Raw genomic sequence first — 13,921 nt, forward strand, 5'->3', positions numbered from 1 at the left:
TTTGTGACCAAAATACATGACAAGAAAAACTTAAAGGAGCTTGCGTAGCGGCCTTCTCATCGGAGGTGGCATTCATGGCGGCTGCAGACCTGGAAGAGAGGCAGAAAGTCAGCGGGCGACAGCTGTCCTTCCCAGGCCTCCACAGGACAGCCAGCCCATGTCCAAAGGCAGAAGCAAGCGGAGCCAGGCGAGTGTGGGCCGAGGCCAGCGGTTAGTCAGAGTGGCGATGGGAAGGATGGGCGGGTCCTGGAGCCAGAGCTCGTCCAGCTCCTAGCATACCAAGAGGAGCATGCACAAGAAGTGCAGCCGGTCTCAGTCGCGATCACAGGGCAAGAAGCGCGTGCGCAAGCGTTCCAAGTCCTGGGAAAGTAAACGCAACCGGCTGGAGTCGCGGTCCCGCTCGCGTTCCAACAACAGGGCCCTGTCCCCGTGCAAGCGGGACCGGGAGCGCGCCTCATCCCCGCCCGACCGCATTGACATCTTTGGGCGCAAGGTGAGCAAGCGCAGCATCCTGGAGGAGAAGCAGAAGCAAGAGGAGGAGGAGAAGAAAGCGGAGTTCCAGCGGCAGAGAAAAACTCAGCAGCAGGAAATAGAAGAAAAACTCATCGAGAAAGAAACACCATGAAAAGTGGAAGAACTGGTGGCAAAAAGGGTAGCGGAAGAATTGGAGAAGAGAAGGATGAAACTGAGTGAGAAGAACTCTGAAGGGTGGTGGAAGCCAAGGGCATCATGGAAAAGCAGTTGCTCCGAGAACTCCAGCGACAGAGACAAACTGAACTTGCAGCACAAAAAGCTGAAGAGGAGGAAGACCGTGCAAAACGTGAGGAGCTAGAGCGACCACGAGAAGAGAATAACTGAAAAATTGCAGAAGCACAAGCCAAACTGGGTGAAGAACAGTTGAGAATTGTTGAAGAACAAAGAAAGATTCATGAAGAAATGATGGAACTAGAACAAGAACAACATCAACAAAAAAGAAGAACAAAAAATTATCCTGGGCAAGGGGAAGTCCAGGCCAAAACTGTCCTCATTAAAAACCCAGGATTAAATCGCAAACTCTGAACTTTTTACAAAGAAAAATGGAAAAACTTTGTATGGTAGCTTCATGTTGAAATGGTTTTGTTTTTGTTTTTTGCTTGTTTGTTTTGTTTTTTGTTTTTGTTTTTTTAATTTGGAAAATCTGGAAAGTTAGCTTGTTCTAATAGGGTCTATGCTCTGCAATCCCTTTCATTTTTGTTTTTCTCCCTTAACTTTCATTAAGTCAAATCCTTATCAGATCGTTGCTGTCTTCTAAAACGTGATTTTTTTTTCACCTCTTTGGATTCTGTATTGTAGTCTGAAGAAAAGTAGATCACTTTGTAACTAGATGGTCTGATAAGGTTTTTACTGACCCACTGACTTCAGGGTTATACTCTGTTTATTACATCATAATGCTCGTTTTGCTGAATTTTTGTTTTTTTATATCTTTATAAAAAAAGAAAAAGTTGGTAATTGCATTGGAAAATTCCCAGGGTATTACTGGACATGTGTGGTGTATTGTAAAACCAGTATCTTTGTGATACTGTTGCTCTTGATGTTCCCAATACAGGTAAGGAAATAGTTGTCAACTCTGATACAAAAAAAAAAAAAAAAAAAATATATATATATATATATATATATATATATATATATATATACACATGCAGTTCAGTATTGTCTGTGTTCAATTTGTTTTTATTTCATTAACAAAATCAAACCAGCATTCCCCATTGTGTAAATAAATGATTTTGCTGAATAAAGTAAAGTCTTAAATTCATTAAAAAAAAAAAATCTTAAAGGAGGAAAAGTTTATTTTGGGCTCATGGCTTAAGAGGTACTGTTCATGGTCTTCCTATTCCATTGCTCTGGACCTGAAGACAGACAGAACATTCATAATATCTGGGAAGCAGAGAGAGAATGCAGGGAACCAGGGATAAGATATAGATATATCCCCAAGGGCATGCCCCCAGTGATGTACCTCCTTCAGCCACAGCCCACCAGCCCCCAGTAATCACCCAGTAGTACATTCAAGTTACTAATTCATCAAATGGAACAGTCCACTGATTAGATTATAGTCCTTAAAATCTAGTTATTTCACTTCTAAACACTCCTACGTTGTCTCACACATGAACTTTCAGGGGAAGCCTCATATCCAAACCTTAACCCTGGCATTTTCATTGTAATTGGTATTCTAATTGGTAGAGATGATGTAAATGATATGGGAGGAAGTGCTAGGCCATCTGCAAACATCATCATTAGGACGAATGGGAGCAAGCCCAGATATTGTCACATCGAGAAGTCAGGGGGACCCTCCCCTGTGGATAAGTTTCTGTTCTGTGCACAGGATTCTCCTCCATGAGAAGTGGACTGTGGGCCCCATGGGCCAATGAAGGGGATATACAGGTGGCAGCTTCATGGGAGGCTGCCTGACACATCTCTGAGTGACACAGCAAAGAAGGCTGCTGTCCAGCAGCTACCTTTAATTTCTGAGCAAAGCTGCTTTTTCTTTCACCCCTCTACCATATCTTGGTTTCTCGGGGAGATTAAAGCTTTCTGGGACCTTATTCTGCTCATCTCTCTAACACAGGAGGGCTCCCAGGAGAGATCGTGACCCCATTTCCCAGTTGGATTAGTTTATTCATTTACCCAGCTTTCACTAAACACTGTGGCTGGTCCATTTCTGGGCATGGATGGTACCGAGTGGTCAAATACCCTGGCTATATGAGTTTAATGTCTAGTGGGTTGAGAAGGCCATGAGGAGAGTAACAGGAAGCGCCACATGAGAAAGTACTGAATACTGCTTTCACTGGTGTTGTGTTCTCAATTGTGACATGTTGAGTGATGGGGGTGTTGTGTCCTCAATCATGACATGTTGAGTGATAGGGGCAAGTGTATGTTCAGATGATCAGGGGAAGGTACAGGGCATTAGCTCCTGCCCAAGGTGGGATGTGAGGATGTCAGAGCTTTACCTCTGATGGGACCCCTCCTGGGCTTTTAGAAGACTAGAGGTGGCCAGAGGGATTTCCTGGGCAGAAGTGACAATGCTGGAGGAAGCAGAGGCAGTTTCCTCTCATTCCTTGTGGGCAGCAGCAGGTTTCTCATGAGGCTTTATTTGGGACATTTCTGGAAATCTATATGTGAGTTTAATTGCCAGTCTGCCCCCAAATAAGTGAGTCACCCAAAAGCATGTTTTAGTTTTAAATTTAGTTGCTCATTAGAGTTGCATGTATTTATTGTGTAAAACCTGCTTTAAAGTATATATGTACAATGGAATGATTAAATTTAGTTACTTGACAAATTCATCACCTTACTCAGTTATCATTTTGTGGTGAGAACACTTGACAATGTTTGCATTTTTTCAGAATAAAATGTATTATCAATAACTATAATGGCGGAATGAGACAGACATCCTTACCCTATGTACATGTATGATTACACAAATGGGATGAATCTACATTGTGCACAACCATAGAAGCAAAATTATGTACCCCATTTGTGTACAATGAATCAAAATGCAGTCTGTAAAAATAAAAAAATTAAGAAATATATATAATAAAAAAATAACTACAGCCTCTATGCTGTTGAATAGCTCTCTTGAACTTCTTCATCCTAATTATAACCATGTATCTTTTGACAATTCCTGACCATTCTGTTCTCCCCAATAACCACCCTGGCCATGGTACTCTCTTAATTCTATGCAGTGTACTGTTTTAGACTCCATGCAGAAGTGGGACCATGTGGTATTTTTCATTCTGTACCTGACTTATTTCACTTAACAATGTTCTCCAGGCTCATTAGTGCTGTAGTGATTGACAGAATTCCATTCTTTCTGGCTGAATGGCTTCTTTCTGCATGTAGATGACATGTTTTCTTTACGCAATCACCAGCTGACTGTCACCTGGGCTGATTGTATATCTTGGCTGTTGTAAATACTGCTGCAATAAACGTGGGAGTGCAGGTGCATCTTCAGCAAACTTGTTTCACAAATGCCTTTTTAGAAAACCTTTCCTCTAAGCTTCTGGTGTCATCATTTGTATCAGAGACCCCCAATAGAGAATCATACTGTGTGTCAGTCAAACATCATTCCAGCACATTGCCCAGTACTAGCTCCTTCTGAAGGGTCTGTGATAGGGATGTCTGATTGTCATTGTCAAGGCTAAGAAACTAAGACTGAAAAATTTAGTGAGAGGCTCAGTGTCTCACAGCTAGACAAAGCCAGAATGCAAATGCAAGTCTACTTGGCTCTCAATCTTTGCCTTTTGAAATGTGCCATCCTTTTATTTGTTTTGTGCTTTAATTCAGGACTGGTTCTGGGTGCAGAAAAAATAGATTGCAAAGATAAAAATCAAAATCCTAGCTCAGAGAGGACAAGCTACAGAGAATGAATAGGAACCTTGGACTTGATCTGAGCCAAGTGCTAGTTTACCTGTGAAGAGCCCAGGAGCAGGGCCAGCATTGTCTCTCTATCTGCAGAAGGAACCCATCACTACTGTACCTTTCCTCCTATCTGCTCTCTGGAAGGAAGAGCCATTTTTTCACATTCACATTAATTTAAACTCACACATGAATGTCAAACTTATTCTCATTAATTTTAATTTTATGACATTTTTCTCCATCCTGTGTAAAGTTTCTCTTAGAATGCTGTTGTCTGTTCAGCTCGGGTGCATTTATCCTGATTATTTAACCTCAGCTAATTTTTGATGACTTTTCTCCAAAGCTCCCAAGCACATTCTGCAGTAGCAGCATATTTCCAGTAGAGTAATCAAGATTTCTAGTGATATGACATCTCTTTCCATTGTGTCCAGGTCTCTTCATTATTTTATCCTTTTCTTCTTTTAGTAGGGGGGAACTGAGGATTTAAATTGAACATTGGCAATGAAGAAAAGCTTAAATTCAAACTGGGAACAAATGTACATGTCTCAAAGAGTGGATATCTTGGGAGAACAATGAAAGATATCCTGAATTTAAAAAAAATACATGAATGGTGATAGAGAGGGTAAAAATAATGAATTTAGTTGGAAATCTCAGGGTTTTTTTTTTTTCTACATTCCTTTATAACCTTGGGGAAGTTATTTAACCATTCTGAAATAGATTTTCTATTTTCTTTCATAAATTACCTTATATAATCTACCAAAAAAGATAATAGCATACAGTTTCTCAGTTATGAGGATTAATGACATGCAAATGACTTGACCAAAACCTTATGGCATGTGTTTGGGAAAGATGGGCTTTGGGTTCATAGATATCCAGCATCAGCACCTTGTTAATTCCTCAAAACACAGTCAGGAAGCTTCTTAGAAAGTGAGGACATCAGGGTCAGGTGGGAAATATATCTAAAGTCTGGAAAATGTGTAGAAATCAAAAGGACAGATGTCAGTAGGGGATGTGCAGAATTCCATGCCAGTGTGACTAGGGGACCAGAGAGAGTAAAGAAAGCAGCTCTCAGACCTAGATTTTGGGCATCCTATACTTAACAGTCCTCAGTAATGGAGATATCCACCTGCCTAAGCTAAGACATTCATTTCTCCACCCATCTGCCCATTCATCCATCTGTCCACTCACCCATCCAAAGTATATTGAGTTCTTTTTACATGGTAGGTACTAGGCCACATATTGAAAAAGCAATTCTGAGTAATTTGATTCTGTTCCTGTCTTAGAATTCATAGCCCAGGATGTCTCAAGGATCATTAACATGAGAATAACACAGATATATAAATTGTGACAAATGCTATGAAGAAATAGAAATCGTATCTGGGGTCTGACTAGTTTCCATGAAGAGAATGACGTTTGACCTGATTGGTGGTGGGCACTAACCAGGAGGAGGGAGAGGTAAGGGCCACTTCTGACAGCAGGATGGCATGTAGAGAGATCAATTCATTGTTTGCACCATGATCCCTCCTGTTCTTGGCAGGACCAAGACTTACCTGCAGAGCTGTATGAGACCAGATGGGACAGATGTGGAGAGGGCTCACCACAGGGACAGTAAGAAGGTGGTGTCTTTTCCTTAAGAATAAGGGGTTTGGTGGAGGGTGAGCCAGCAATCAGATTTACATTTTGAAACTATTGCTCAGACTTCACAAACTGTCTCAGGGAGACCAGCCATGGGGAGATCACCTGTTGATCTGTGTGTGGGCACTGCCATTGTGCCCATGGACACATTGTTAGCAAATAATACCCCAAGACTGGTACCAAGGCCTAAAGAAGAATAGGCCTCTTCACAATAGGAAATGCCAACCATGATGTCAAGATGGCCCTCATTAAAGCTGAGCTAAGATCAATGTCATGCCCTGAACATTCTTTCTTTATAAACTTAGCCTGTCTCATTTTCATTATAATAATAAAAAACAGACAAATAGGTAACTTGTATTAGTTTTCCAGGGATGGAGTGAAGTTCTACAAACTGGGTGACTTTAAGTAACAAAAATGTATTTTCTTAGTTCTCCTGAAGGTTAAAAGTCCAAGTTAATGTGTCAGCAGGATCATGCTGACTCTGAAATCTCTAACACACCTGCAAAGTGTCTGCAATATGCCTGATTTTTGGAAGGTACACCCAGCAGTCTTCTGGGGAACGTGTTCCCTTCCTCCTGTTGCAGATGGGGATGTGCAAATTTGGAGAGGATGAAACTCTCCCATCCTCAAAGCTGGAAAGTCAAAGGTTAGTATTTGTGTTTAGATTGTGTTTTCTTCTGTTTTACTCCCAAGCCCTTGATCTTTCATTGTTATCTCTCTGCATGCTGGGGAGAAGGCCCACCCTATCCTCCCTGGGTGCCACTTTCTGCAAAAAGGGATCTCAGGCAAACACTGGCACATCCAGAGGGGACTCAAACTGGGAGTCTTCAGGGATCAGGTCAACCATCAGGGGTTCCTCCTCAGACTTCTCAAGGAGAATAAGCTGTAATTAGTTATTGAATAATCCCACTCTCTGACCCATATAATTGTTAAAAATTATACAGTAAGAATCTCCATTAAAATAAGTGTACATCGGGTGTTGGGGAGATAGCTCAGTTGGTAGAGTGCTTGCTTTGCAAGCATGAGGCCCTGGGTTCGATCCCCAGCACCACCAAAAAAATAATAATAATAAGTGTACATAATTATTGGTATAATTGGGTTTAAAAAAGAAAATTATAGGAAAATTTGATCTGCTATTTTCTTATCTCTTATTTCCTTTATCCTTTTGTTTCTTCCCTCCCCATTCTATTTCAGTTTTCTGTATAGATGAGTTGTGTGTGTGTCTTTGAGCAAATAACAGAGCCATAAAAGAATCTAATTCTGGGACACATGATGTGTTAGTCAGATTTTTGTTGCTTTAACCAAACACCTGACAAAAGCAATTTAGAGGGGAAGTTTACTTTGGCTCATGGCTTCAGTGGGTGCAGGGCAGCTCGACCTTAGCTGTGTAGTGCATTTCCACATGGCAGGTGTCTAGATGCTGACTGTCCCCTTGTGGGTGGCTAGGGTTCCTTGCAGTGCAGTGCTTGGGATTCCTCACACTGCAAAGTGTCCTAAGAAGGGTGATGCTTAGTCTTGCTGATGGCTTATGACTACACCTTCATTTCCACCTATGGTGAGGTACCTCCAGTCACTTTTTGCTGGAGTCTGCATTCCCCTCTGGGCAGACATAGTGCCCAGGGTCCTTTGACACTGCTCTCATCCAGCAGTACCCTGTAGACATGCAGGGAGCATGCCCTTGGCCACACTTTGGTGAAGTGTGCTTCTCTGAAGCTTGCTTTCTTCTGTCTGATGCTGGGACAACTCCACTAGCCTGTTCCCTGTAGACAAGGGTCCAGCACCACCTCTGTGTCTCAGCTCTTCAAGGCTCATGCCATTTATGAGGGTTCTCTGTAACTGTGTGCTTGGATCCTCTGTCACAGTAGAGGCTCAGGGTTCTCCACACAGCAGTCCTCACCTCCCATCCTCAGGGATGGGGAGAGATACCACCCATGCCACTGGATAGTATTCTTGATCCATCTGCTGAATGAATATCTGGAATTCTTTTGTGAATAGATAAGTTGGTGGGGAGTTTGAGCTAAGGGCCTCAGGACTTGTTTGGTCCCCTCTTGGTGGATGTGGCAGAGATATGCCAAGTTTCATCCAGGGAATATAAGAGCAATTAATTTCCATTGTGCCCATTTTGAGATCCCAATGGGAACCATGGAGATAGGCATATTGAATTTACTAATTTGAACAGGTACAAGAAATTACCTACCATGTATCCCAGAAGATGTGAGAAGTTTGGGGTGACAAGAGTAAGTCGATTTTGCGCCAAGAAGAGAGGGCATGGGAGGAGCAGGTAGGTTGGGTCTAGATGGCAAAACTAGCATGATCCTGTTTCCCTTGATACCTGGTGTTGGGTACCTACTCCTCTCGCTCTTAACTTATAGGGATTCTTGGTCCAACTCAGACTGTTTCCTCTTTTCCCAACATCATTTTTGAACCAGCTGTAATAGGTTGAATACTGCCCCTCAAATTCATAATCATCCAGAACCCCAGAATGTGGCTGCATGTGGAATTAGGGTCCTTGCAGTCATAAACATGTGAAGATAAGGCCTTATCAGATTATGGTGAACCCTAAATTCAGTGACTGGTGTCCTTGTAAGATGCTGAGAGTACACAGCGAGATACAGAGAGCATCATGCAAGGTGGGGTCAGAGAGTGGAAGGTTGTAGCTGTCAGCCATGGTCGCTGTGGATGCCCAGAACAACTGGAAGCTGGAAGAGGCAGCAAAGGACCCTCCTAAGTCACTGAAGGAACCATAGCTCTACAGGCAGCTTGATTTTGGACTTCTGGCTCCAGAGCTGTGAGAGAACAAATTTCTCTCACAGTTGTTTTAAGTGCCTGAATTTGTGACATTTTTTTCTCTCTTGTACCTTGTACAAGATTACATATAGAAACCCAGAAACCCATGGAGGATGGCTACCTGACTTGTTTGAGACACTTTAAGGTTCAAGGTTTTAAATGGAGTCTTCTCCTTGGTGGGGATCACAAGTGTCAGTTTTGAATTACTGCAAACTCCATGTTGGCAGGGCTCAGATTAAGGAGGGCTGCCTGCCTAGGTAAAAGGGAAAGGAAAGGTAGTATCTGGACACTGTTTCCTCATCTCTTTCCTAGTAAGTCATTCCAGATGGTAAGTTACACTCCAGAGACTGGAGTCTTTCACGTTGTGTTAATGTTTTCCATGGTACTTCTTGCTGATCGATACTGCTACCAAAAGGTGCTTTCTGCAATGAATACAATTTAGCTAATGAGGAAGTAGGCAGCACTTCTGTTTGAATTATGGATCATGTGAGGATAAAGAGGCTTCACCATATGTCACTTTTGTGAGAGCAAGTGAAGGAGGATCCATGCCATTATTTTATTTTATCCAGAATTGCTTAAGTTGCTGGTTTTCTAGATTTGATGGCTCTTTGGGTGGGTGGGTAAATAATTTTTTGAGTTGGGAATTGCTACCAATGAAACACTACCAGCCAGTGGCAGTTAGGAATTGGGTTTCTTGTCTCTGCTTATTTTGGGGGGAAACCACAAAAGAAGGAGGCCAGTCTCTTCTTGAGCTCCTGTCTCAAGTACACAGCAATTTGAGCCACAGAACTGATTAAACACTAATGTAGTTTCCAGTAGCTCAAAGTTGCAGCCCTGGTTTGACCCTAGCATCCTTTAAAGTGCCTGCCTAGAAACTCAAGTCTGTTCAAAGAATATACTATTGGTTCTGACCAACACATGAAGACAGGGCCCCTGCCTCCTAGTCTTTTTGTGGGTAACAACCTCACTTCAATAAGCATCACTTACTCCCTCTCTCTCCCTTTAAAACACCCAGTCACCTCTGTAAGGGTCAAAGTTGAATTTAATTCAAATGAACTCATTCTTATGCCAATAGTTATTACCAATTGTAGTCTACTTTCACCACTTTGACTGGATTTGTTTCTCTTTGACAGATTCCATGATTACTTTTTGTCATGGAAGAGGTCAATAGTTACTAAAATCCCCCAGAGCTCTTTTGGATTTTCTAATTCAGTATTGTGATATCAACTTAACTGGGATGCCCATATACCTGGTAAAAGGTTATTTCTGGATGTGTCTGTGTGGGTGTTTCCAAAAGAGTTTAGCATTTGAGTTAGTGGACTGCATATGAAAGATTCACCAAAGTAGATGGCATCATTGAACCCGCTGGTGCTTGAAAAGAAAAAAAGGAGGAAGGAAAACTGTTTCAGTCAGTGTCTTCATCTCTATGATGGAAAAACTGACAAGAACAATGTAGGGGATGAAAATTTTATTTTGGTTCAGTTTGAGGTTCAGTCCATGGTCTGCTGACTCCAGAACCACATGACAGAGGGAAGCAGTTTAGGACATGGCAACCAGGAAGAGAGCTCCACTCATCAGGGATGAAACCTAAGACCCAAAGACACACCCCCACTGACCTAATTCCTCCACCTATACCTTATCTGCACATAGTTACCACTTGTTAATCCTTGTCAGTGTGTTAATCCACTGATTAGATTACACTGCTCATAATGTAATCATCTCATCCCTGAAAATTCTTGCAATGTCTCACACATGAGTTTTTTTTTTTTTGGAAACCTCATATGTAAACCATAACAAAGGACAAATTCACTCTCCCTGGGATATTCATCTTCTTCTGTTCTTGGATGTCAGGGATACTGGTTCTCAGGCCTCAGACTTGGAAAGAGACTTCAACCTTTGGCTTCAACAGCTCTCAGGCCTTTGGACATGGGCTGAATTTCACTGGCAGCTTCCATAGTTCTCCAGTTTGCAGATAGCACGTGACATTTCTCAGCCTCCAACACCCCGTAAGCCAATTTCTCATAGTACATTTCTTTCTATGTATCGATGTCTACTTCTATCCCATTGGTTCTCATTCTCTCCTTAGCCTGACTTAATATGGATGTATTAATTGCCAGGGTTCTCTGAGGGCAGTAAGTCACCTCTGTTTGGCATCTGTTGCCTAACACTGTTTCCTGAAGCTCCCTCACTCACTTAGCAAAGAGAGTTTGCTCATGTGAAATTTCCTCATCTACATGAACAGAACTCTTCTTTGGTACTTTCCATCAGTGAATGAAATTCCTGAGTTTTCCAAAGCTCTTAGGAGGGAGAAAACATAATCCATTGGAAGAAGTCAAAGATAGAAGAGAACACTAGCTCTACTGCTTGGAAGTCAAATTATGTTGAGGACTCCCTTCTACTCTCGATAGGAAAAATCACACCAAGGGGCTTGTATTCTGTGGACATGATAAGAAGTGATGGAGCTATCCCCTGTGTGGCTCAGACCTCACAATCTGGAAATTAAAAAAAAAGACATAAGACAATATGTTTAATCAGACAACATTCTCTGCTGGTGACATTGTGGGAACAAGCATCCTTTACACTATTATACATTATAAATATATACATCATAAATCAGAAATAAAAAAACTGTAGAAGGAAGTTGGACAATACTTGTCTAAATGTATATACATATTCACTATTTGATCACATACTTACACATCTAAATAAATATCACAAATATAAACAGTCAAAAGAAAATTTCTAAAGGATTAGGGTTATGGTTTGAATCTTAAATGTCCCTCAGAGGTCATGTGTTAAAGACTTGGTACTCATTCACTGATACTATTGGAAATTCATGGGATCTTTAGGAGGTGGGTCCCAGTGGGAAGAGGTTAGGTCATTGGGGGTGTGTCCTTGAAGAGAATATTGGAATCCTGGCCCAATATCTCTTCGCCTCCTGTCAACCATTAAGTGAGTAGTTTGCTTCCTCTCCACACATGTTCCATGATGTATTGCCTTGCTTCAGGCCCCAAAAGCAATGTAGCCAAGTGACTATGGACTGAAGTCTATGAAGCCATGATCCAAAATAACTCTTTTTTGTTTATGGGTTGATTCCTTCAGGAATTTTGTCACAGTGATGAAAGCAGGCCAATACAAGAAGTATGACAGAGTTGAGCATTACAGCACCATTTGACCTATTGCAAGAGAGGAGTCACCCCTGGCAGGGATAATTGACCTGCTGGACTAAAGAGTTCAGACTGCAGGTACATAATAGAGGTGCAGGAATTACAAGAAAATTGGATGATCTTTACCCTATGTACATATATGATTATATGAATGGTATGAATCTATATCATGCACAACCATAGAAACAGATTTGTACACCATTTGTGTACAATGAATCAAAATGTAATCTCTAAAAATAAAAATATTTAAAAAATGAATGATCAACTTATGATTATGAATGAATATGCAGCTCCAAATTCCCAGGAGAGAAGGATTGAGTTATGTCCTCAAATCCTGCTGGTAAGCCATCATGCCCTGATAAATGGGTTTCAAGGAGGCAGACAATGGGAACCAGTTGCATCCTGAACTTAACTATAGCAGAGGGTTCTTTAGTATGTCCCACTGTTCTCTCTTTTCTGAGTTTGCCATAAGAAATAGGGACTGGAAAGACCATGATAAAGGTGTTGCTGGAGTGTGTAGGACTGAAGAGGATCTGCCTGGTACAAAGTATCAATGGTGATAGCTAGTGAGCTTGCTAACCAATTCTATCTGCTTGGTCCTCTGGATTCCTCTATTATACTTCTTTGCATACAAGCAAAGAGGTCCCAGATTTCACACCTGACTTCCAGTTAATTGCCTACTACTCACTTAAACTGTTCATTTTCATTTTGTAGTGCATCAGTGGTGCTTAGCAACAGCCATCTCTTATGGGCTGAATTGCTCCTGAACTTACTTGTTGAAATTCTGATGGTCCATGTAGCTATAATTGGAGCTAGTTACTATAAGGTGATAATAAAGATTAATTAAGATCATTAGGGTGAGCTACTAATCCAATAGCACTTCATCTTAGTGTCCTTATACAAAGAGAAAAGGACCACACTGCTCACTCACTGTCCACATGCTCAAAGATTAAAACTTCTGTGGGGACACAGTGAGAAGGCAACCATAAGCCAACTGAGGAAAGAGGTCATAGAAGAAACCCAACTCTGCTGATACCTTGATCTTAAACTTCCAGTCACCAGGACTATAAGGCATCAAGTTTCTGTTGTTGAAGTCACCCTGTCTGTGGTTTTCTGTTATGGTAGTCCTAGAAAACTAGTATCCTTAGAGTTGCTATTTCCTCCAGATGTCTCAAATGCTAGATATGCCATATATATATATATATATTATATATATATATATATATATATATATATGTCTTTTCCACTGAAATACTCTTTCCAGTTCACTTCCAGTAAGTGTAATATTTGGGTTTCCATTTAGTGTGAAAGCTCTCACCCTTCCACCTCCCATCAATGATGGGGTCCTCCTCCTGTCTAGTTATAAGTCGCCTATTTCCCAAACCCTTTCTTACTGCCTACCTCATCCTTCCACTCCTGTGCCAACAGTTGTAAATGGGTTTTCTGAAAGCAGGTTCTGAGGTTGCTGCAGGGTACCAACACTTGACTGGAAAGCTGGATTGTCCAAGGAAGCAGTGAGCTGTGACACAGACCCATCAAGCCTCAGAAGATTCAGTGTCTATGAGACATTCTGGAACTAGAAGCTCCTGTTAGAGAACTCTCAGCTGAGCCCAGATAGCAAGTCTTCCTTCCCTCTCCCACCTTGCATGTTATTCAGAGATAGGCTATCTAGGACAGGGTGTAACTTCAGGACTTCAGCTGGGACAGTTCTCTGCAAATAGGTAGACCCTGAAAGGATGATAGCTGGTGGATGTCTGCTAACCAGGTTCTCACAGTGTGGTGGCAAATCCCTCTTCATGAGGGACATGGGTATCACACCATCACATGAACCTCTGTAAAAACCTGCATAATGATATTAATGGTGAAATCCTTAATAGGATTTTACTTTCTGATGGAAAAATAGTTTTATCTCTTACCCTTTCTGTTTGGCATGTTATTAAAGT

At 41.6% G+C, this 13,921-nt stretch overlaps 1 pseudogene across 1 annotated transcript; it reads left to right on the top strand.

Moving 5' to 3' along the window:
- Window positions 1-235: 235 nt before the first annotated feature.
- On the top strand, window positions 236-1,594 carry LOC306652172 (arginine and glutamate-rich protein 1-like; annotated as a pseudogene). Its single transcript has one exon. The product of its transcript is annotated as an arginine and glutamate-rich protein 1-like (transcript).
- Window positions 1,595-13,921: the final 12,327 nt, after the last annotated feature.

This window comes from Sciurus vulgaris (assembly GCF_902686455.1).
Source record: "Sciurus vulgaris genome assembly, contig: HiC_scaffold_138_arrow_ctg1, whole genome shotgun sequence".
Lineage (NCBI taxonomy): Eukaryota > Metazoa > Chordata > Mammalia > Rodentia > Sciuridae > Sciurus > Sciurus vulgaris.